Source organism: Panulirus ornatus, chromosome 42, assembly GCF_036320965.1.
Source record: "Panulirus ornatus isolate Po-2019 chromosome 42, ASM3632096v1, whole genome shotgun sequence".
In the NCBI taxonomy this organism is placed as follows: Eukaryota; Metazoa; Arthropoda; class Malacostraca; order Decapoda; family Palinuridae; genus Panulirus; species Panulirus ornatus.
The window spans coordinates 8,493,134-8,518,133 of NC_092265.1; the positions used below are offsets into that span (position 1 = coordinate 8,493,134).

At 42.2% G+C, this 25,000-nt stretch overlaps 1 protein-coding gene across 1 annotated transcript in view; it reads right to left on the reverse strand.

The window, feature by feature from the left end:
• The window catches only part of LOC139761886 (neuropilin-2-like), a 139,907-nt gene that overhangs the window by 47,751 nt on the left and 67,156 nt on the right, over window positions 1-25,000 (reverse strand). The window lies entirely within an intron of this gene.

Genomic DNA, 25,000 nt, shown 5'->3' on the forward strand with positions numbered 1-25,000 from the left:
TATATATATATATATATATATATATATATATATATATATATATATATATATATATACATATATTGATACGGCCTTGATTAGGGTATCCAACTGCCCGTGCGGTCTCACTTAACATAGAAAGATGACTGTTGTGTAAGTAAATAGCACTAACAATGGAAGGGATTGTCCTGAAAAGGCGGGAAGGGTGGGGGGGTGGGAATACACACGGCTGTAGGAAGTGGGGCAGTTTGTACCTGTAAAGTGCAAATTGGCTGAAACTGAAAGCCGATTAAGGGGAAAGGTTTTACCCATCACTGGGGAAGTTATAATGAAAGTTCTGGTTAATATTTTCTAGTGTTGGTGCTGAAAAAAAAAGTGTGATGTGTAAATACTGTGTTTGTGATGCAGCTGGTGAGTGTGTGGTGTGAATACTGAGTTTGTGGTGTGAATATAGAGTTCTTGGGTGTGATTAATGAGTGTGTGGTGTGAACAATGGGTGGGTTGTGTGAACATTGAGTGTGTGGTGTGAGTACTGCGTTTGTGGTATGTGAACAGTGAGTTTGTGGCGTGAGTACTGCTTTTGCGATGTAGATATTGCGTGTGTGGTGCAAATAATGAGTTCGTGGTCTGATTATTGTGTGTAGTGTGAATATTGATTGTGTGGTGTAAATAATGATCGTTTCCAGTGAGTTAAGACATTTTAGCGTAAATAATGAGTGAGCTGCGTAAACCATAGGTATGTGGTGTGAATAATGAGTGGGTTGTTGATAATGAGCAAGTGGCGTGAATATTGCTGATGAGTTATGGGAAGTTCGGAGTGTGAGTGAATGTTGTCGATAGCGAGTACGTGGTTTAAGATATTAGTCTAGTCATGAGGGTAACGAGATGGTGTTGAACAACGTATTCGTGCGATGAAAGTAACTGTATTCCGCTCTCGTTTGAACTCGTCACAAAAACGCAAACCATTGAAGAAATGATAATTAGATTTTGGCCTTATCGAAAGAAATCGAAAGTCCTAGGGGATAAAGGGAAACCCTAGGTGGATTAAAGGTATTTCAATGAGATTTGATACTGAGGGTAGAAATTAAAAGCGCGTTTGACCAGATGACATGATTCCGGAGTTCATTGTCATGTCTTGGGACACTATATTGCTTCACTATCGCCAGACACGTCACAACTATTCACCCATTCATTCACCACATGAACTTATCGTCTGAAGTTCCTTTTTTTGCCAATGGTCTCCTCCTCCTCCTCCTCTTCCTTCAACTCCTCCTCCTCCTTCTCCTCAGGAATTACCTGCAACACTTGGCATAATCCAGGAGAACTTCTCAAAAATCACCACATCTCACCATCACTATAGAGTCATCACATCCCATTGACCACAGTGACAGCTCACCATCACTATAGAGTAACCACACCCCATACACTACCGCGACAGCTCACCATTACTACCAGCCCTACCTAACACATCCCCGATCTTTCCCATTCCACCACACCTCAGCAACACCTGTCCCCACATCTCCATTACCACAGCACCGCCACACCTCTCACCCCCAAGCGAACCTCTCGCCCCAAGTGTTCTTGCGTGGCTGGACACAAGGATTCGTGCAAGAGTCGAACTCAAGGTTCTAAACATTACAGCTTTGCGAGAGGAAACCATCCAGCCCGCGTGCCATAAAACCTTCAGCCGTGCCACCTGCACTTGGTATCCAGGTCGTAGAAAATAGCTTAAAAGTCACTGTTGTTCCTGACAAACGTATTTGCAGAAAGAAGAGAGAGAGAGAGAGAGAGAGAGAGAGAGAGAGAGAGAGAGAGAGAGAGAGAGAGAGAGAGATGAAGTAGAAGAAGCAAAAAAGAAGGAAGGGAAAATGTAGAAATTGAATAGCATAGGAAGATATGGGGAAGACAGACACGGACAGACAGACAGACAGACAGGCAAACAAACAGAGAGACAGAGAAGAAACGAACGAAAAGGGAGAAATAGAATCGGAAAGGAATAAAAGAAAAGAATGTGTGTGTGTGTGTGTGTGTGTGTGTGTGTGTGTGTGTGTGTCTGTGTGTGTGTGTGCAAGTCACCCTCCTCTCTTACTTTATTGACACAGGAGTCTATTCATTTGTCGATTTCGAGTTTGGTCGGCGAGAAAAATGTCCTCATCGGGTCTTGTGAGTCTGACAGGAGTTCTGGTCCATGTGAATCAATGTCATTACTATTTCTTGCCGCATCCACAAGTGGGTTTTTTTTTGTTTTTTTGTTTGTTTTGCTTATGTTGTCCCTCGGATTGCATAGGAGCTCAAGACTTTATATTTATCTAGCTTTATTGAGTGCGTCTGTCACTCTCGATTCTGTCACTCAACAGATAGATGGAACGCTCTTGCTGATTTCATGTAGGACGTATAGAATTCACTCTGTTTTTATCATTATTATTATTATTATTATTATTATTATTATTGTTGTTGTTGTTGTTGTTGTTGTTGGTGGTGGTGGTGGTGTTGTTGTTATTGTTCTTGTTGTTGTTCTTGTTGTTGTTAGTATTATTATTGTGGTTATTTGTTTTGTTGTTATCTTTATTGTCATTCCTGGTGTTCAAAAGGTAGTTATTATGTTCAGCAGGTGTATGTCCTATTTGTAAGAAAGGGTATCGGTAATTTACCCAGGATCTCTTTCAGTTCTGGAATCACTCCTTTTTTTTCCAGGAGTTCCTGCAGCTCTAAAGCTGAGCTACTTCCAGTATCAAAGAAATGATGAGGTCAGTTAAGGGGTAAGGTCTTTGGCATGACTTTATACTCCCGAAGATACATTGACTTTCACTCGCCTTGTAACCTAATGCAGCTGGTGACCAGCGATGTATATATATATATATATATATATATATATATATATGTAAGAACATTTTGCCTAATTCGAGCAGTCGAGAATATGTTTATCTTGTCCAGGTCGCGTGAAGCGATGTCCTTGGGTTATTCAGGTGAGCGTAAAGTCGTTATTCGCACTTACTTTCAAGGAAAGATTTACTTTCCGGTCTGACTTTATATCTACGACGCTGGAATACGTGGGATGTGGATAGGTAACAGAGGACCTGGTAGCCTGATGGTGAGGGACGGGATTTTATGCTGAAGGAGGAGGAGGAGGATAGCACACATGCGAGGACGTGGGAAAGGCGAGATAACAGAAGACGCGAAGGTGAGTGGCGTGGTTATCTACCGGAGGTGTTCTTTGAAGAGTCTATCTACATTTACCGATAGATATTCTTTGCATAGTCTATCTCCATTTACCAATAGATAGTGATAACACGTGGGAGCACGTGGGACGGAGAGACAAAACAGAGAATCGGATTATCTGTAACGAAGTTATCTGTTGAAGATCAGTAATACAACGTGGGGGGAAGATAAAGGTTAACAGGAGAACCTGTTTAGAAACATAGAAGACCTGGTTACTTAGGGCGATTTTTATTTGCAGGAGGAGGGCAATAAGATCCTAAATTCCTTATTGTACTTAGACGAAAGTAGAGAAGTTAAAGCAGATGGCCACGACTTTCACGTCGCGTTTCTTTACTTTTTTTGTTTCCAATTCGAGATTTATTGTTTGGCAAGGATTCGCACGAGTGTTTTTTTTTTTTTTTCATCATTACGAGTTTTTATGAGGCTATGCAACAGCTGTATTTTCTTTCATATTAAGCCTTTTCTTCTAACAAATAAATCTTATTAAGAGAGGGTTTAAGAAGCTACATTTCATATAGACATTTATTTTCCTCCTATTATTTTTATATCTTTTCTTGTTTGTATATTTATCTTTTCTTCTCACTTCAATTTCCATGAATCGTCAAGGAAAACATCTCATTAGTGGAGTGATATCGTGCATTTCCCATTAATTTCTCTTAATAACCTTTGATCACTGATGATGGCCAGATGATAACAGCTGTCTGTAAGTGATCTTAGTCATACTGTGAGTACAAGTCTGGTATTCGAGGGTTTGAGTAGGATGATAACCGATAATGAACGTGATGTAAGTAATTGTGATCTGTGATAAGCGAGATCAGTAGCAGGAAATGTATATCTTAAATGATTATAGCTAAGTGTAATTATAGCTAAGTGTAATTATAGCTAAGTGTATTATAGCTAAGTGTAATTATAGCTAAGTGTAATTATAGCTAAGTGTAATTATAGCTAAGTGTAATTATAGCTAAGTGTAATTATAGCTAAGTGTAATTATAGCTAAGTGTAATTATAGCTTTATATAGATTACTAGTAATTTAGGTACTTGTTGTGATATATAAGTTATACCTAGTTTCAGTAAACATCATTATATATGATAGATTATTATCATAGTAATACGATAAGGTTTAGATGTTAGTTACTTTCATATGACCCACATAATGACACGATTACCCATGCAGATCACCAGGCTAACAACCGAAGCATATGCTGATGCTTATTGGCATTCGCTCGTCACGAACTGATCATACAAAAGATGTCCAGAAAGATTATCTTGACAAATTCATAACGCCATTGGCAATGAGTCTGCAAGGTAGATCAGCGATTTATCGTCTTAACATGCCACTCATACTTTACGATAACCGAAACCAGACGATACCCAATACTTGCGATACGATCACTTGAAATATGCTCAGTGAGTTTTGAACTTTTCATAGATCGTGGCGGACACACACACACACACACACACACACACACACACACACACACACACACACACACACACACACACAGAGAGAGAGAGAGAGAGAGAGAGAGAGAGAGAGAGAGAGAGAGAGAGAGAGCAAAGAGTACAGTTTGATAATACAGTTGCAAATCCCCATTCCAGCGAGCATTCTAATCAGAGATGACATCAGAGGAGTGGGAGCCTTCACCGCAGAATAGCAGTGAAAATGTCAGGTATATATATATAGACACAACATGTCAGTGGATCTGAACCGTAATCATAAAGATGTCCTGCGTATGTGGACACACTAGGTGCGACTGACCAGCAAATTGGTTATATTATCTTCATCTGTGTGGTCTGTGTGTTACCGGACTCGGCCTGCAAGAGGCTACGCCACGAGCGCGAGAAGTCATCATCGGCAAAGCTGTATCAGTGGACGGAGAGGAGTATAGTATCATCAAGGAGCTTGTCACTCTGAAGGGGTGCATCACTTCCCTGCTCCTGCGTGGGGCGCAGCCTCAAAGCTGAAGGATCCACTTAAGGAGGGGTTCTTGGGGTTGAAGAATGATAGGTTTATTGAATCTGTTGCTACACGTCGTTTCTGTGGGTATTTTCAGCCTTTGTCAGCAATTATTTCAATAAACCATTAGTATCATCATTATCATCATTATCTTCGTGATTACTCTTATCATTATCATCATCATGTCATGCTTAATGACTCGAAGGTCCGAAAATAGAAACACGCCCCTTGGACATTGCCACTGATGCGGTCGTTTCAGTTTACTTTCCAGTAGATTCCTAAACCCCCCCCTGGCCACCTGCTTCTTCATTGGTACCTTGGAAACACCTTCTCTGTGATGCTCACCAGTGCCATCTTGTGTGTCTCCCTCCTGCCTTCAGCGGTATGTACCCAACTGGATCCCCAGCTTCATCCCTGTACCCACATTTCTGGCTTGATTCTTACCATAATTTTTTTAGAGCACTATCATCACTTCCACACAACTCTTCTGTAACGAGTAGCCAGCTGATTATGCCCCCCATCCTTAACCACTTTTTAGATAGTCATTTACATTTTACCCCACCAATCGCCACTGTCAATCACAGAACCTCTTCTCAAACAAAGTGCATCTTCCACTAGAGCAGGCATCTCATCTCCACTTTTCTCCACCCACTTGAAACAATTACAGTACATCGTATACCCAATGTTACCCACTTTACCCATTTTGGTGACAGTTTCCTGCCACACCTGCTGAGCTACACCTATGCACTTACCCACACCCTTAAGGATTAGGCCAAAGACTATATACCATCAGGTCCACTCAGAAATACCCGTCAGTATTTTCTTCAACATTCCTTCATATTTTTTTTTTTTCGTTCTTTCAAGCCATCGATGTCTGTAGGTATTTGACGGCTAACTGTTCCTTTATTCTTCTAAATTTCTTGTTCGTCTTCCGCTGGTAAACACTCGGTCAACGTAGTCACTTTCATCCCACACGATTAAGAAGAATGAAAAATTCGAGTTGATAAACTTCTTAATGAAGATTACGTTGCTCCCTTTGTTCAGTACGATTCTTATCTGTATCTAGTTATCTCCTGAGATAAATGATCGCCATCCACTTTCTTTTTTCCTAATCTGCCACACACACCACCCACCCCCCCTGTGTGCTAACCACATACCTCGCCCTCCATGATGTTGGTGAGCGCATTACATGCAAGCAACACTGATAGGCCTGATTAGCTCTGCTTTGATTACGCCACTCATCCCTGCGAGCGTCATTAAGATCCTAGACCAAGCTGGTTTTTGTTGCCATGAAGCGTGCAGAATCCTGCAATAATGCAGATACGTTTTCTTTATATATATATATATATATATATATATATATATATATATATATATATATATATATATATATATATATGTATATATATATATATATATATATATTTTTTTTTTTTTTTCAAACTATTCGCCATTTCCCGCGTTAGCGAGGTAGCGTTAAGAACAGAGGACTGGGCCTTTTTTGGAATATCCTCACCTGGCCCCCTCTGTTCCTTCTTTTGGAAAATTAGAAAAAAAAAAAAAACGAGAGGGGAGGATTTCCAGCCCCCCGCTCCCTCCCCTTTTAGTCGCCTTCTACGACACGCAGGGAATACGTGGGAAGTATTCTTAATCCCCTATCCCCAGGGATAATATATATATATATATATATATATATATATATATATATATATATATATATATATATATATATATATATATTGGGAACAGGTTTTTCTTTGTGCATCTTTGGTTGAATATGACTGCGCTTTCAAAGTTAATTTTCTTTTCCTTTTTTTGTGAAAGCTTTTTTTATTCTGCCGATTACCTTTCTGTGTTGTACCGGATATTGTAAGACAACTTCACACAAACGTTTCCGATTTTTTTTTTTATACACAACACAAGACATGGCTACACTATTTTGATTTGCGCGGAGTGGCATCTTGAGTACAATTTTGTATTGAACGAATGAGACGGAAGCTCTCGAAGAAGTTGCAGTATTCTGTTCCTTTGATTAATTTCATCAATTAAAGATGGTATTTAAAGGTTCTTTTATCGATCATATATTTCATGTGATGGCAGAGGAATATAATTTACGATTCCCATCAGTGTTCGTCTGGTACAACACTGAAAGGTAATCTGGAGAGCAAAAAGCTTACATGAATAGATAATTGACGGTGTGTATACTGTCATATTCAACCATATATATATATATATATATATATATATATATATATATATATATATATATATATATATATATATATATATATATATATATTTACCGTCATATGAAATACTTTTATGCTGTGTATTTACAAATCCATAAATAACTCCCGAGAATAATTTATCAGTGCATTAAAAATCAGAAGAGAATATCACATTTTTTTTTTTCTAAATAGTTGCTTAACTTGTTCTTCCTACCTGCACCAAATAAGAAACTGACATCTGTTCCACTCGAAGTGAGTACAATTTCACGGCAAATATTTTTTTTTTTCCCTCTTGTTGGAATAAGCAGTCCAGGCCGTAGAGCTCGTAATCAGTGACTTGATTCCAATGGGTATTATTAGCTCCTTAAGAGCCAGGTAACACGTGAGAAATTAGTCATTTGTTTCCATTGACCACAGGTGAAAGGTGGGTGCAATTAACCTGTGTTTTTGCTCCCCTTCTTCTTCTTTTTTTTTCTTGTCTTATAGTATATCATGAAAATGATGTACATACGTTAGCTTCCATGATGAGACACTTTCTCTCCTTCAGTGTTTCAGACCACCCGTTCCTCCCTCCTGCCTTCCTTCGAAGAGGACTCCCCTATGCAATACAACGTCCTTAAACGGTTTTAAGGCATGTGGAAATTAGTGGACTGGCTTAAAAACTCGATCTGATTCACCGGGAAAAATGATTGATATTACACAGTGATGTGAGGAATGTCACATCTCGTTTGCCCACGTTGAATTGAACTTTTCCTGGAACACTAGGGTTAGAAATGGTTCGTTATTTGCGAGTCTTTCTCTTGTGTCCGGATATTAAGAGTCTTGGTGTAGTATAAACTGGAATGATGTGTTTTCCTGTTGTGCAAACAGGAATTATGTGTCACCCAGTTATTCAGACAGGAATTATTTGTCTTCTTATTAATGAGACAGGAATTTAGTCTCCCTGTTATTCAAACAGAAATTATGTCTCTCTGTTATTCACTTAGGAATTATGTCTTTTTTAATCAGACAAGAATTATTTGCCTTCCTGTAGGCCTTGTAGACCCAGTTTTGTAGCCAAACTGAGTTTTTCTAAAACATCTTGGAGGACCATCAGGTCTCTTGTTCAGTTTTCCTTCGCATGTGCTGCCATATACATTGTCCTCCAGCAGATAACCTCGCATTAAACTATCAGGTCTGTTGCCTGTCTGTCTGTGGGAAGCATTAGCTACATTTTGAGTGAAGTTTTGTCGCAGTGTAACATAAATCTTAGTGATTCTAACGTATAACAACTGTTTCTTTGTAGGCGATTTCTAAGTTGAGTCATAAACTTTTTGATTCTTTAGAAAATTGTTTCCCATGTAAGTCATATAATAGCAACAGATATTAGTTTCTTTCTATACACCCAATACTTCAAACTGATCCAGTACTCTATATTGATCCAGTACTTTATTAGTGTTCTATCTCAGCGGATGGTTCATTTACATCCCCCTCGAATCCAATAATACCGCGGAAACCACTAAATAGTCAAACCTTTTTTTTGCCTTTTATTAAATCGCTTATAAAGTCACTTGAAATAACTGCATGCACGTTCCTCCTGTGTTGTGGTAGAATGCTGTCACTGTATATTAGAAAGTGCTTAAAGAAGAGAGCAGGAAGGGCTTGTGAGAGAGACAGAACGTGGTTAGATTGTAAAGGAACGACACCGCACGCCGCGGGAGATTTCAACAGGCTCGTAAGAAGAAATCCAATATTTATCGGAACAGATTAACGAGCTATTAGCCGGGTATTGGGGAGTGATTTTTTTTTAAACAGGCTGGTTACACTGCGGGAGATCGTGTTGATGGAGAATGCATAAGTTGTGGATGATGATTATATTCTGTTGGCGACATAGATACGAATGGTGCTTAGGATGGTGGAGAGAATGGGGGTCTGTTGGGGATAATACATGAAGAATAATATATGATGGGATTGAGGGAGAAGTCTGTTAGATATATAATTAAGAGGTCTCTTGGATATATAAGTGATATATGAGGTGGAGAAAGAGGTCTTTTCGATATATAATTGATATATGAGATGGAGGACGAGGTCTTATAGATATATGACTCATAAATGAGGTGGAGGAAGACTTATTTGGGTATATAACTGATATACGATGTTGAGGGGAGAGGTCTGTTGTATATGTATATGATATATATGAGGTAGGGGGAGAGGTCGATTAGGTATATAATCGATATATGGGTTGGAGTAATTACTTACTGGTTCTTACGACGAAATTCTTACCGATAGGCAGGGCTAGCGCGCAGTGCTCACCGAAGAAAAACCTAAGAGTTAAAAAGAACGAGTCGTAGGAAGCTACGATTTGTCAAGTGTTACGAGTGTGAGATGGAGAGATCGTATGTGTGTGTGTGTCCTGGAAGCCAGCAGCAGCCCACGTGTGGAGTGAGGTAGAGAGAAAAAGAGATCTACCTCGAGTGAGACTCGAGCGAGGGAGAGACCTGATGGAGAACGTCTTTCGTAGTAAGTCGTGGGTGTGATGATTATAACGTATCACGGGGAAAGAAATTTTCCACTCATTTTGTCCCTTGTGTGTCTGTGTGGTTAGTTTAGTTTGGTGTGATAAGCAATGGCAGAAACAAGCATCATAGTCTTTGCTATAATGGTGATAATGGTACTCTTTACTGTGTTAGTACCACAGCTATGAGTAGTACCTACGAAGAACATTAAGTGTGAGTAAAATGTGTCCCAGTACGCACTGAGGTTACGGTAACTTTTAAGTATCACGTGCGAAGCACCTCATACTTTCCACTAGAGTACTTCAACCAGAAGACAGTGTTACGGTAACTTTTAAGTACTGTCGATTGTAGCGGATGCAGATGCACCTCTTCTGCACCAGGTTGTATTGCAAATCGGTATGACATGACGCGCTGTTCTATTACCACCTAATGGTTCTCCAGTATCCTTGGCCAGTCAGGTGACATAACCAGTCTCGCCAAATACCATGTTAACAGTGATTGTAACAAGGGCCACAAGCCATGCCACAGGCCCGAACGGTAAGGCGAAAACACAAAAGAATAATAGACGACTTAAAAAAAAAAAAAAAAGAAACATAGACAAGGGTTTGACTTAACATGGTCCAGTTCTCCTTGCAAGGATTTTACGATTGTCTTCGTAACCAGGGAGGGTCAGAGGTGAGGCAAGATGACAGGGCTAAACCTCCTTCCTTCACAGAACCACTGCTTCATTCACAGACAATAAGTAAATGGGCAACAGTTCCCCGTAAGGAAGGTGTCTCGAGGTGTTGGAGAGTAGTGGCACTAATGGTTATAGTTGTAGTAATAGAGAGAGTGGTTGTAGTAATAACTTATCCCCCCCCCCAAAAAAAAAAAAATAGAATTACTGTCGTCATTGAGAATCACAGCTGGCAATTAATGTCAAAAGTTGAACGTATCTGATCTGCATTAAACCGAGACAATAAGGTTTTGGGGGATCATTCATTCCGTCGAAGTTTTGGCGAGTCACACTCCCTAATTACGTTATTGGGATCGAAATGCTGGCCGAGCCTTTCGGCGCACTTCGGTTGCGCAATGCCACACACACACACACACACACACACACACACACACACACACACACACACACACACACACACACACACACACACACTTGATCCTTCGTGATAAATGGTCGTATTTACGTTGGTAATTGCTTGGATAAACCGAGCCTGCTCCTTCCATTCTGTCGGCTCATTTTGGCTAGGCACAAAGTCACTCGAATTGAGTATCCAGTGAGAGCTCTAATTGTATCTGTCTTTATATATATAATTCTCAAAGTTACGTCATTGTTCAAGTGCCCAAGTTGTTCTGTGTCACGAGTAATACTTCTATTCTTGGAGCAGACGACGATATAATGGATATAATCATAGCAGGTATATGTTACCATTACTGTGTCAAGATAAACGTGCTCCACAAAGCAGACGTGTCTTGAATTTCTTTGCAGAACCGGGTGTCCCAAATTACAGAGCAGTACGTCAGATGTGCATTGAATTGTATTTCCTCTTCCTGCTTACTTTCTCTCTCTCTCTCTCTCTCTCTCTCTCTCTCTCTCTCTCTCTCTCTCTCTCTCTCTCTCTCTCTCTCTCTCATACTTTACGTTTGATTCCTTCTCTTTCTCTTTCCCTCTCTTTCTTCCAGTTTCCTTGTCTCTCACTGTGTTCTAATACTGTGGGAGATATTCTCAGATTAAACTAGCCACACTCAATATTCTTCAGTGATCTAAAAGATTGATTAGTTATATATCATATCTACCTGCTTCGAATATTCCTGTTTATTCAGTTCTCTACCAGAATCTTGCGAACGAGAATATTCTCTTTGTGCTCTCGATCAAATTGGCGAATATTTTTGAATTCCTGCGTTGACAGTCGACACTCCTCTTAATTACTGTACCGGTTTTCATTCTTAAGGTGATATTAGGCTTCTTTCATTCTTCGATTGAGAAAGAAATCCCAGCCTTCTTTCATTGGGTTTAGGAAAGGACCCGGCGCCATCCTTCATTCCTAGAATGAAATGAGAAAGCGTAACCTACATTCACAGGGTTAGGGGAAAGACATAGCACTTGTCTTCGTTTCTAGAATAAAACAAAGATCGCAACCTGCATTCACAGGGTTAAGAATCAAGCTTTCCTTTTCATTCTGGAATGAAATGAAAAACGTAGCCTACATTCAGAGGGTTGGGGGAAAGACATAGTCCTTGCTTTCGTTCCTAGAATGAAATAAAAGATCGCAGCCTGCATTCACAGGGTTAAGAATCAAGCTTTCCTTTTTTTCGGATTTTCTAGCGAGATGAGTCGCTTTGATCTGTGCCTCAGCCACATATATGTACAATGACACTTCGATCAGCAAGTGTACTTGCATACTTGTACTTAAAATGCATATCTGTGCTCTCACCTTTATTCATACTTGTACTTAGGATGGCATTATTCTTACATTTACTCTCACACATATATGGTGTTAAGTACACTTCTGCCATACTGAAAGTCACGTTTGCTCTTCAAAAAAAAACCTTTTCAGGTGTGTGACACACTCACTGCTGCTCTAGAACGCAAGCTGTCCTCCCTACACGTACCCAGGGAGCTGCAAGTGTTAGGGTGATCTGATGACTTGTTTCTGACACTCTGTGCCTTCCCCCTCCAAACTCAGACTTAGCTATAAAAAAACGACGCTACTCACCAGTGTAGATGGGCACCTCAACTTCTCAACTTTCGTGTTCGGTTATCTACCTCCCAAGAGTCTTTGCGTGTGTGTGTGTGTGTGTGTGTGTGTGTGTGTGTGTGTTTACTCTTCCTTACTTCTTAGATCCATGATTTTACGACTTTCTTCCCTACTGTTTCTCAATTTTTTTTGTCCCATTCCTCTCATCCCTTTCTGTTACCGTCCCTTCGTCTGTCTGTCCCTCTGTCTCTCTCCTCTCTCTCTCCTCTCCTCTCCTCTCCTCTCCTCTCCTCTCCTCTCTCTCCTCTCCTCTCTCTCTCTCTCTCTCTCTCTCTCTCTCTCTCTCTCTCTCTCTCTCTCTCTCTCTCTCTCTCTCTCTCTCTCTCTCTCTCTCTCTCTCTCTCTCTCTCTCTCTCTGTGACTAAGAGATTTCAGAAAGTTCCGCATGGCTAGTGTTCCCCCAGCGGCGGCGGTGGCGGTGGCAATCCCTGACCTTTCACTCAGTGGTCATTTTTGCCCAGCGCGCTACGCGCTCCTCACCAACCCCCCTCCCGCCCGCCCCGCTAGGAAATCCCACCCCTGAAATCAACGTTGTCTCCCAGACGGGACGACACAAGGACGACCTGGCGTGTGTGGGGTGGGACGGACGTACGGAGGGAGAAGGGGGGGAATAGTTAGCAAGTGAGTTACTAAATAAGGGCCGAGGTGTAAAGAGGTGCTTAGATTACATATTTAGTAGGGTTTGAATAAGGGAAGGGTGGGAAAGAATTTGGATTAGGGGTCGATAGAAAGATGGAATTAATGAAAGAAGGTAGATCAGTCGCGGTGTACAAGACTTGTAGATAAGGAGACATGGAATGGTTAGATATGCAGAGGGAGAGATGTGTGTGTGTGTGTGTGTGTGTGTGTGTGTGAGGAACGGGCTCATAAGGAAGGTCTTCGTAATGTCTCAAGACAGCATTATTTGCGCCTGGGAAATTCTTATGTCATGCAGGAGAATAGAGTGACGTAGAATATGTTAGCAGATGAAAACAAGAATAATGATGCTGATGATGATGGTAGTTCTATAACTTTATCAGCCATCCAGACAAGACGTACAGACAGTATGGTGTGGATGCAGACACCAGGGAAATGGCCTGGCCCTTTTTTGAGTTAAAGGATTCGTGAAAAGAACCTTTGGAAATCTATCTCAGTCCTAGTTTGCTAATGGGGTAAAGAATGTAATATCTCGACCATCGCCTGCCACTGTTAAAACTAAGTCGACCCTCGTGCCTGTAAGGGCGAATTCTTGGTAATGATGAGGGTGACACTTCGAGTTGAATGTCACCTTGGGCGAGGCTGCCTAGTGATTGGGTGACGAGAGGGAGTACAGCCTCGTCGGAGACTCTGTCAAGCCATAGGAGTCCATTATCTCCTTTCCTCTGATTGTGTCGAAGCCTCGAAGCTGTTGGAGACCCGGTAAAGGGATCGTGGGCTCATGTCGATGATAATGATAGTAGTAATGGTAATAATGATAACAATAAGAGCGACTACGATTATATATATATATATATATATATATATATATATATATATATATATATATATATATATATATATATATATAAAGCACATGATTACATGAACGTGCTTTTGTGTACTCAAATAAGAGAGGTAGGAAGTTTCTTTTTTGCTGTGGAGTTTAAGAACTGATTGCAGACCTGAAATATTATGAAGGTAAAGTGTGAGACAGCACGGGGATAAAAAAAAAAAAAGTTAATTAAGCTGATACTCAGAGATAAATATCATGTCAAGGGCAATAGATTAGCCCTGTCTTCCCAGTGACAACAAACGATGTTAGAGGTAGTTGATGCAGTCTCAAGTGATTAAGGGGTTACTTGTGTTGGGGTGGAACTTTGCTCGTAAATTATCCCCTAAAGGAATCAGCGACTTACATCAGTACAGCGGACGGATACGACGTATTCTTTAAAAATTACTTGACACATCTTTTAAGGACGCGCGTGATTATTCTCTCGTTGCCAAAGAACAGGAAGAGATTTTTTCTCTTGAGGACCTGAAGGGTAATTTTGTGTCTTGAAAGGGCAATTTTACGGCCCGAGAACATGAGGAAAATTTTTGCTCGATGAACAGACCTTTGGAGGGCAGAGAGAACGAATCTTTTAACATCGGTATGCATGAAATGAGATAGGACAGAATCTCAAGCGTCTTGGGAGCCAAAGACTTCAAAAAAAATCTCTAAGCTTAATAAAAACATACAAGGTCCTCAATCTCTGTACATGAAGACGGGAATCCCTGCCCAGTGATGGTAACATTTACTTTCACAAGCGCTTTTGATAAGGATCGTCTTGACGTCTCTGCAGTTAAACGCCTTAGATTACACAGTGGAGCTGGACGCCGGGTTCAGGCCGACTTATGCACCCGGTACGGTGTGGGTGTTATCTGGGGTATTATCTGGTGGATGCGGGTCACTGAGCAATACTGCCTGATGCTGAGGTGGAGGAGGGAGGAGGAGGTCGTGCAGGTGAGTGGAGTACTCATGGGTTGGCTATCGTGGGATGGGGGGGGAATGATTTGATGTGGGAATGAGTGGAATCGTGCTGGTAATAGGGGGGAATCGTGTATGACAGGCATGTGAGTAGGGTGGGGATAGTGGAAATGAGGTTCTAGTTAATGGCAGGATAATAGGGACTGTCTCAGTATATAGGTAAGTTATGGGGATAGGGTATCCTGTTGGGGAATCATGGTTCAGGTTGACGGATAGAGTGGTTGTATGGGAAGGCGAGGACCCGTCGGAAGCCGAAACAATGATGGTAAAGCGAGGTGAGGAGAGAGAGGAGCTCTCCTTTGGGTAAATGTATCGGAGGGGAACGCAACATGAATTCAAAGGTTAGTGGAAATGAAGGCGAACTATCAAGGTGTGGAGAGTTGGTTATGTTGTGAGCAGAGGAGGGGGGTGAGGAACGGGTATTTAGCGCGAGAGAAACTGGGAGCTGAGTTGGTTGAAAATGAAGCATATTCTCATTCTTGGACCATTATTCCCTGTGAGCAATTTGCCGAGCATTTCCTTATGCACGTATTCAAATTCATCGTTGAAAATGAAGCATATTCTCATTCTTTGAACAATATTCCCTGTGAACAATTTGCTGAGCATTTCCTTATGCACGTAGTCAAATTCATCACAAATTTTTAGCAGCAAGACAGAGTGTCTCCTTCACAATCCTCTTGAGATGAGGTTCTGACGTTTGGTTTCGTTCATTGCCGACTACAGAGCCCCCATCATACAGAGATTCCTGCAATTTATATCGCGCCAGGTTGTATTCATATCGAGACCCTATGTCACTGTGTCCCTTCCTCGTTACTTCGCATTTTACTCGAGTTTGAATTTTCGTGAATTGAATATATTAGTTCAGCTTTTGAAATCCATCTAGGTCCACTTGTGAGTTGATGCGATCCACCTCCTTCTTCACTCCCTTCATGACCTTAGTATCATCCTCAAGAGAAATTCAGCTATGAGTCCAGTCCTGCCGATTAGGTCATTTCCGTAGGGGTCAGGAAGAGCAGTGGTTCCAGGGTTGTGCCCTGTGGGAGATCTCTGTTGACTCCACACCGTTACGAGGAGGTTAATCAAGCGAGCGTCTTTTGTTCCCTCCCACTAATTTTCCGTTCATTGAAGGAGTCTTCCGATTATTCCTCTGTGTGTGTGTGTGTGTGTGTGTGTGTGTGTGTGTGTGTGTGTAGTTACCAATTTTTCATGGACAAGGAGGGAGTTTTACACTCGTTGGACCCCATCTCTTGAAACTTCTCTACCATGTTTAAACATCTGGATACGTGTCCGCCTTTAGAATTTCCCCATTTAGTCTCTTCCATTCATCAGCCATTCTTATACCGAAAAAGTCCCCCCTTTTTTTTTTTACATGTTTTTTTAAGAATCTTCTTGTTAAAATCAGTTTTTGTCTATTAGTTTTTCTGTCCTTGCACCTTTCCAAGAACTGAACTCTCTCTCTGTCGTCAAACTCCTTCGAGAAAACTTAAAAGTTATGACGAAGTCACCCTTCACTCTTTAGGTCTTTGAGTCTCGCCTCATAAGACTCATCTCTGAGAAAAGGGAATTGATTTCGTTGCTATTCTTTGAATTTTTTCTTCTCCGTTCATTTTGAATCAGATTTGGCGACCAGAAATGACCCGTGTGTTCCACATGAGGGCTGACCTGGGCATCGTAAACAATAAGTGTTCTATCATTTATTTTGTAGTTTATTGTCATGCATTCTAATACCCTTTTCGCTATATTCAATGCTTTTAGGCAATGGTTACTGTATTTAAGGTCATTACTGTCAATCTCTCCAAAGCTCTTTTTCTTTAACTTCTTCTTAGAAAATGGTTTACCAGGCCATTTGTATTTCACGAGCAGGACTTCCTCTGTGTCCTCAGTGTGGTAGTAGCATCGTGGTCATGAGGAGGGCTGTAGTGGTATGCTGAAAGGGGAGTTCGTACTGTTACAGCGATAAGGTAAGGTACAGGATAACGCAGGCAGGATATAATATCCTTTTGTTAAAGGCATCATGCCATTGTGTGTGTGTGTGTGTGTGTGTGTGTGTGTGTGTGTGTGTGTGTGTGTGTGTGTATGTATGTATATATATATATATATATATATATATATATATATATATATATATATATATATATATATATATATATATATATATACTGGCACATTCATGCAAATGCAGATGTACAAAGACACACACACACACACACACTACACACACACACACACACACACACACACACACACACACACACACACACGTCTTTGTTCAAGAGATTTGGACCCCACAAGTACAGTACAAATGGTAATGGACACTGAGGGGGGTTGGATCGTATTTTCCTGGTCTGGCAGAAGGCGTCTGATGATAATGTCCCACCATAAAAGACTGATGATGAAGCTAAACTTCCAAGCTGGAGTCAGAGGAGATCCAATCAAGCTGGATTAACAGCTGCGTTACTGGGAGGGGAGTGAGGACGGCCTGTCAGGGGCAATCCTTGCTCAAGCTGGGGCTGGGGGTGACGAATGGTGTTCCCCCAGGGCTCGTTGCTGGCGCCACTGCTATTTCGAATCCACGTCAAATGATTTAGCCGACGAGGTGGATTCGCATTCGAGCTTGTTTGCCGATAATGGTGAGATGAGGAAAGAGGCGAGATGTAACAAAGGCCTCAGATAACTGCAGAGCGACCTGAACAGGATGTGGCAGTGGTGGGTGATCAGACAGATTTCAAAGGACGCAAAACACAGGCCAGGCGGGGTGTGCTATATCCGGGGACAGGTGGGGTGGTGGTGGTAGTACTGTTACGGGAGCCGTCGCTCTGCTAGAGGTGCTTAGGTGTTGACATCACACTGACCTTTCCGCCAGAACGGCACGTGAGGAGGATTGTGGGGGGGAAGATAAGTACATCCTGTTCAAAAACTGCCTACACGATCGGGGCACTTGAGAGTGGCTCAGAAAGGTGTAGCACGTACGTGGGCGTACGCTTTGCCTGGAATGAGGTGAGGGGATTTGCCCTTCGCCGGATAGTTAACGTATGGAGACGATTTACTGATCATAGCGGTTGAAAGCAGTACCCTATATGCGTTTAAGGGTAGACTTGATGAATACTTCTCCTCGCGTCCACCACCGACATTATTTGTGTCTTAGTTACGCAAAAAGTTTGCTGTTTTTATCTCTTTCAGACATCTCTCTGGCTCGCTATCCAGACCACAGTAATTTGCAAGTTTCTGACATCTTCTACCGTCATTAAGCCTCGAAAGAACCTAATGGTCTGTTGCTATTTGAATTCCTTTCTACTCCGTTGTATGATCGCCCCAAGTCGGAGTACCCAACATCTGTGGAGCCTTCTCATGTAAAGAGCCACACAGATGTGTTGTACAGAGTCCAGAGGAATGCGACAAGAATGGAAATTGGAATGGTGTGAACTGGGGTATAAAGTGAGGAGGGAAGAGCTCAGCTTACCCACACTGGAGAGGGAGTGTCAGGAGACACATGATATACACGTATGAATTTCACAGAAGCCATGACTACGTATACGTAGAACAGTTCGTGGAAACCAGAGGAGTGGCCAAGACCTGAGGGCACGAATGTATGCTGGACGAGATGAGTGTACGGAGGGACGTGTGAGCAAACGTTACTTGACCACCAGAATTGTGGACTTGTGGAACAAGCTGAGGGAAGGAGGTATACAACAGTAACACAGAAACCAGAGTATAAAGTTCCATCCCAGAATGTACGAGAAAGGTAATAATGAACCTCCACACACACGCACACACACACACACACACACACACACACACACACACACACACATCAGCATGATCAACACGTTTCGCATCAGCGTCCAAAATAGAGATTTGTTAGGGAGGTGTTGTGCGGAGGTGGTGTCAACGCGGAGGTTGTCAGGGGTGAAGGGAAGGGAGAGTGCTAAGAGGGAAGGTAGATGGGTGTTGGGGGGGCGGTCACAAGATGGTGAGCGAGTAGATTCTGTCTTTGAAGATGTATGTACGGCCTATATACATCCTGCGTAGGCGAACATCTCACTGTGTCTGGCTGCTTGGCTGAATACGCGAACCAGATTAATCGAAGTGCATTACCACGGATCAGTTTCTCTCCAGTCTATTGCTGATCCATATTCCATTTTTTCATCATTTCTTGACACGACGTTTTCCTACACTTTGGATTATTATTGATGTCCGTTTTCCTTTTATCTCCATTTGATTCTGACCATCGTTTTCTTTCTCTTTGCTCTACGATGTTCCTAAGGGACTCAGTTCTGATTTCGACTGAACTAACTCAAGAGGATTGTCCATCGCTTTGTTTAAGGAGTACCTTTAACCTCATGTACGCCACACACACACACACACACACACACACACACACACACACACACACACACACACACACACACACACACCTGCATACGAACTGCCGTATTGCATCACAATTATTAAATCTAGAGTTAGTTGGCATGAACAAGGTGCCAATTCATCGCCTTCGTTAATCCGGGCCGATTAACGAGACCGGACACCTAGTTCATTGTTTTTTTTTTTATATATTCCTAATACTTTTCTATTTTTTGTTCGTGAGGCAAATGCATGAGGACAAAAAAAGTTAACAAAGAACTTGTTGTCCGATGGAATGATTTGATTTTTTTCTTTTTTTTTTTTTGGCTTCAGCTTCGCGTAACTTGATTATACCTGGTGGTTACGTGATGGGATCAGCTTTAGCACTGAGGACATGAAAGGCTTTAAGGCAACGCTCAAGTGTTGGTTGCTTTAATACATGTCGTACCAGACGAGATATAAAGCCTCGTTTTTCATTTTCGACAACGAAGACTATTATAATTTTAGGATCCAACGTCATATCGTATATCTCCTTGCGGCTAGGACGCTGCGCGTTTGTTGAATGCGCAGCAACTCATCCTGTGGATGGTCTGTTTATACGACGTTCCTCCTTTATTTCTACCTTTCTGTCTATATTTTCCCTCCTTTTTTTTAGCGGGGGCTCTCTGCCTCGTCGTCTTAAATATACTCGTTAGTGCACCACACATTCGTTTCGCCCATTTTTCTCTCTTTCCATCTCAGGCGACCAAAGACCATTCCATTACGTGTAAGGATAGAACCAAAACGAAGGCTGTACACATCTCCAGCATGCCTTACCATTATTGTTGTGAAGCAACGTCGTCATGCAAAGAGGTGGAGTTAGACCCCGTGCATGGGAAGATGTTAGGCAGGACTTACTGTTGGATTTTGAGGTATTTTAGGGTCTTGAGGCCTGCCGACTAAAAGGGTCGCTTGAAGAAGGCCCTCAGCATCAAGTTCGTGAACACCTTCTTCAGGTGTTTTTTTTTTTTAAGATGGTACTAAGGCCATACACGCTCTCGCTGCATGTGTGACTCATTGGGTAACCCAATGCCTTGACTGGGACACCAAGAAAAAAGAAAAAAAAAAATACCAGCAAGACTAATGCTTTTGCTTCCGCTCGCAAGACGAGAAACTGTTGACGAAGAGAAAGGAGACAATTTGGACCTCATTTCTGAGAGGAATACACAAAGAATCACTAAGGAATTCAAACAGCAACAGACCACTGGGTCCATTCGAGGCTGTTTGTGATCGCGGAAGATAACATCAGACAGTGACAGCTTAGTGTGGTGAAAGTTAGAAGGCATATACAGAGAATTCAAAGATTGTCATTTTGACTATGGAGGCGCAAATAATGAGAAGTCGTGGACTTGAAGCGAAGTATTTTTAGCAGTTCTGTTCGTAAACGTATCTATAGTACTCCTTTCGACCACTCTACTTGGGCAAATCGTTCCATGGGTTGACAGTCCTGTTGAAGACGAAGTACTTCGCCTCATTCGAGGTAAATCGATTAAAAGCCCACGAGTTTGTATCCATCACTACGAGTGATATCAGAAGGATAAAGTCAGAGGTTTGAATTTTCTGAAGGTGTTCCATCAACCTTTTATATATTCAAGGTGGGAATATATATATATATATATATATATATATATATATATATATTATGATAATAATTTCTGAGAATTATCATGTGACATCGTGTCACAATTTTGTTACCAGGCTAATGTCGTCTCCTTGCTTGGGTGACATTTGGCTCTAATTCCCTTTTTTTTTTCTTTTTTTTCGTCTATTTTAACCTACGTGTATTATGACGTGTTACCTCAAGGTAATTCTTCTCCCTTTTTTTTCCCCCCCACCAACCTTCCAGCTGCTTGAAAACCTTGTAAGTTGACCGATACAATGAATAACAGTTGTAGAAGAGAAAATGAATAAGATAAGCTCAGTGCATGACCATGGAGAGATTTATAATTGGACGCCAAGAGCCGAGCGGAATATTAAATATGAAACCTGACATTTCCTAAAAGAACTCAGATCCTGCAAATGTCAGCAGACAAACGCATCTCACGAACACGGGTTAACTTATCAACAGCGGGTGTAAAACACTGAAAGAATTTTCGTCTCTGAGCTAAAGAAGACGAAGGACAAAAAAAAGATTTAACCTCTTACTCTTAAAGTGTCAGTTTATTATCAGTAACTATTAAGTTGAGATGCGACGCAGCTATTGATTAAATTCGTGAACTGTCACTGGGACCCAGAATGGATGATAGACGAAGAGACGCTGATAGTACATGAGTGAGACGTATGAAATGCGTCGAGTATTATTGAAAGGGATTTTCAAGACAGGTAGCCCTGAGAGGCTTATAAAGAAAACGAAAATGGCTTAGACTTGAGCAGAAATGGGAGGCTTGTCATACACGATGGTGTGAGGGCTTGTACATTAGGCGCTGGTGGCGTTTCTGATGATTGGATAAGTGTACTGAGAATGTTAGTGGGTACGTGGGCTTGGAACTGGGTAAGAGGGGGATGAACTGGGGGGAGAGGAATGGGATAGGGAGAGAAGACAGGCTAGAGGAGATAAGGTGGAATGAAAAGGCCTTTAATGGTTTGAAAAGACTGACGTTTTGGAGATAGAGGAAAGGTCTTGGAGGGAGAAAGAAGGAATTGAAGAAGAGAAAGGAAGTCTTGGAGGAGGAGGAAAAAGAGAGGGAAGACTTCAGTAGAAAAGGAGTCAACGCTTGGAGGGAAAGGCCCCAGAGAATTAAGAGAGGGCAGATCGTTCCAGAATAGGCAAGCCCATGAGGAGCAGACGAGAACGAGGCAATTGGAGGAACAGATGTGAACCTAGAGTGTGGGTGGAGTGGTCTGCAGTAGCAAGGGAAGATATATCACTGCGTAGGGAAAGTATGGAGTTGCAGAGGAGCACTAACGTGTAATAGGGGAAAATATAAGGGAAAAAAAGGGATGAGAAAGAGAGAGTAGGGAAAAAAGGGGGCAAGATTGACAGTGGACAGGGATATCAGTTGTGGGAAGAGAGCATATATCGTGCAATGGGAAAGGCGGGAGTGTATAGAGAAGGGAATGGTGGTGTTGTGTAGGATCAGCGGTCGAGGCCGCTCGACCAGCTGGACAAGTATGGTTGGTGAAAACGAGGTGTTCTTGTACTGTCCTTACCTCTCCCCCCATCCCAGCACCACACATTGTATATGCCTCTACTCACTCCCCCAACCAACCACTACATCCTCCCCACTACCTGTGTCTACAATACCTCTCCACACGTATGATTTTACTCTTATTCTCTCCGTTTACCCCTGTCTTCCCTTGTCTCTTCATTCGTTAATGCACCCTAATTTACCAACTGTCTCTCATACACTCCCCATTCGAGTCCTTTGTCCCATTATTGATTTTCCTCTCCTTCTTACTTCATTGTTTTTACTGGCAGTTAACGTTCTGGGCACCTCAAACCCTCGGGAGGGGGGAAAGAAAAAATATATATGAAAATTGAAATTACCAAAGATATGTGGAAACCATGCGCCAGACCACTCATTACAGTCGAAGGCATTTCCTGATCCAGGGTTCGAGCCCTTGTGCTTGAGTGGCCACGCCCAAGACGGCCGGAAAGAGAGAGCAATTTAACCTTCCTCAATCGTGAAAATGTTCCACACATCATTAAGTTTATTCAATATGTCTTTTTGCCTGTAAGACACTATTCTCTCTCACGTACCGTATTCACACTTATATTTTACTTTTAGGCTGAGGTCTTTTCCTCTTTTATAATCCTGTTACATAGAACTATATGAATATTCAGTTTTGATACCGCTATCAGTGTTGATATTAATGTTGATTTGGACATGGGTGGAGATAATGCTATTTCATAATTGCTGAGGGGTTAGAAGTGATTTGAATATGGAGATGAGCTGGGAAGTGTGGGAAGATGTTGAGGATAAAGCGGGATGAAGGGGCTCTTCATTCTTACGGTCGTGTGAAGTGGGGGGGGGGATGGTCACTGTGGTGATGGTGTGAAGTGGGATCACTGTGGTAGCATGAAGTGTGGTCACTGGTGATGTGAAGTGAGGTCACTGTGATGGTGTGAGGTGGAGTCATTGTGGATGAAGCGATGGTGTGAAGTGAGCTGTCTATCCTGACATGATGAACAGGTGTGGGTAATACGCCCCGAGACATCTGCGGTGGAGAAACTACTTGATAATGAAGAAAAAAATGTGGTAATTGATAGGGACGGAAGGCAAATTATCTACCCAGAAGATGTAACACCTGATGATAGGTCTATTGACGTATCTTGCGCCATGTAATAACTATAATGAAAATGCACGAAACGACTCGTTGGTGTGGGTAGTACATAATCATGCGCGTTTTCTGCATGCTGCCTTTGCACGAAGAAGAGGTGTCTTTGGTTATAGATAGATTGGGAAACAGAAGGATTCTGTGAAAGAACAGGACACAGCTAAGGGCCACAGAGGAATGAAACAGAAAAATCACGTTCACCGCAGAACATGAATGAGTCACGGAGGAATGAAACAGAAAGATCCCGTGTACAGCAAGACACAGCTGAGCCACAGAGAATGTCTGGTGTTCGTGTTGCTTGGTGAGGAGGGGAGGAAGTGGTGAGCACTCTGGGTGCTTGGTGAGGGAGTGAGGCAAGCGGGTGATTCCTACCACGGTCGCACATGGAGACAGAAGTTTGATCGCCAGTTGTTTCATTCGCCAGGTAGAAACACGAGAGCAGATAGTTGATGTTAGACTCTCAATAAGGATGATATAAAAGTAATACAAGTTTATTATTATGCGAACTTAAGGCCTCCTTTATCCTGGGCTCCTACAGCTTCGAGGCTGCACTCTGTGCAAGAGGAGGGTAAGGCGGGCTCCTCTGGGCTGGAAATGTTCTTTAAAACGCTGTGATTACTAGTTGTGTGTCATGGATATTTTGGTGGATGAGGAGAAGACAGGGTGATAGGAAAATGAGAGGGCTTGGAGAAGACGAGTGGAAGATGTGAAGTTCAGAGATTAGATGGGGAGCTGAAAGGCCAGATGGGGAGTTCAGAGGGAGGAGACTATTTGTTGTAAGAGTAGAGGAAAATGAGTAAAAGGAGTGCTGGGGAGTAAGAGTTCGCGGGCGGGGAGAGAAGTGTGGATCTAAGGGGAGATTACGAATGGGGTGAAGGTTGTAGTAAGGGGGAAGTTAAGGGGGAGCGAAGTGAACATTGGAGGTGGGGAAGTGGGGTGAGGCAGGGAGAAGTGGGGTGAGGGAGGGGTAGAGTAGCAGCAGGGAGCACGTAGGTATGTAACCCGTCTGGTTGGTGTGGGCGGAGGGGGAGGTCAAGGTCCCACAAGGCTGTTTGCTGAAGATGGGAGTGGTAAGGGGGCGTTAAGGGGTGGTAGGGGGTGGTGAAGAGGAGTGGTAGAGGGTGTTAAGGGATGCTAAGGGATCAGTTGGAAGATGGGCATGGGGTAGTCAGGCGATGGTAAAGGGTGAAAAGGGGGAATGAAGAGAGAAAGAAAGGCGAAA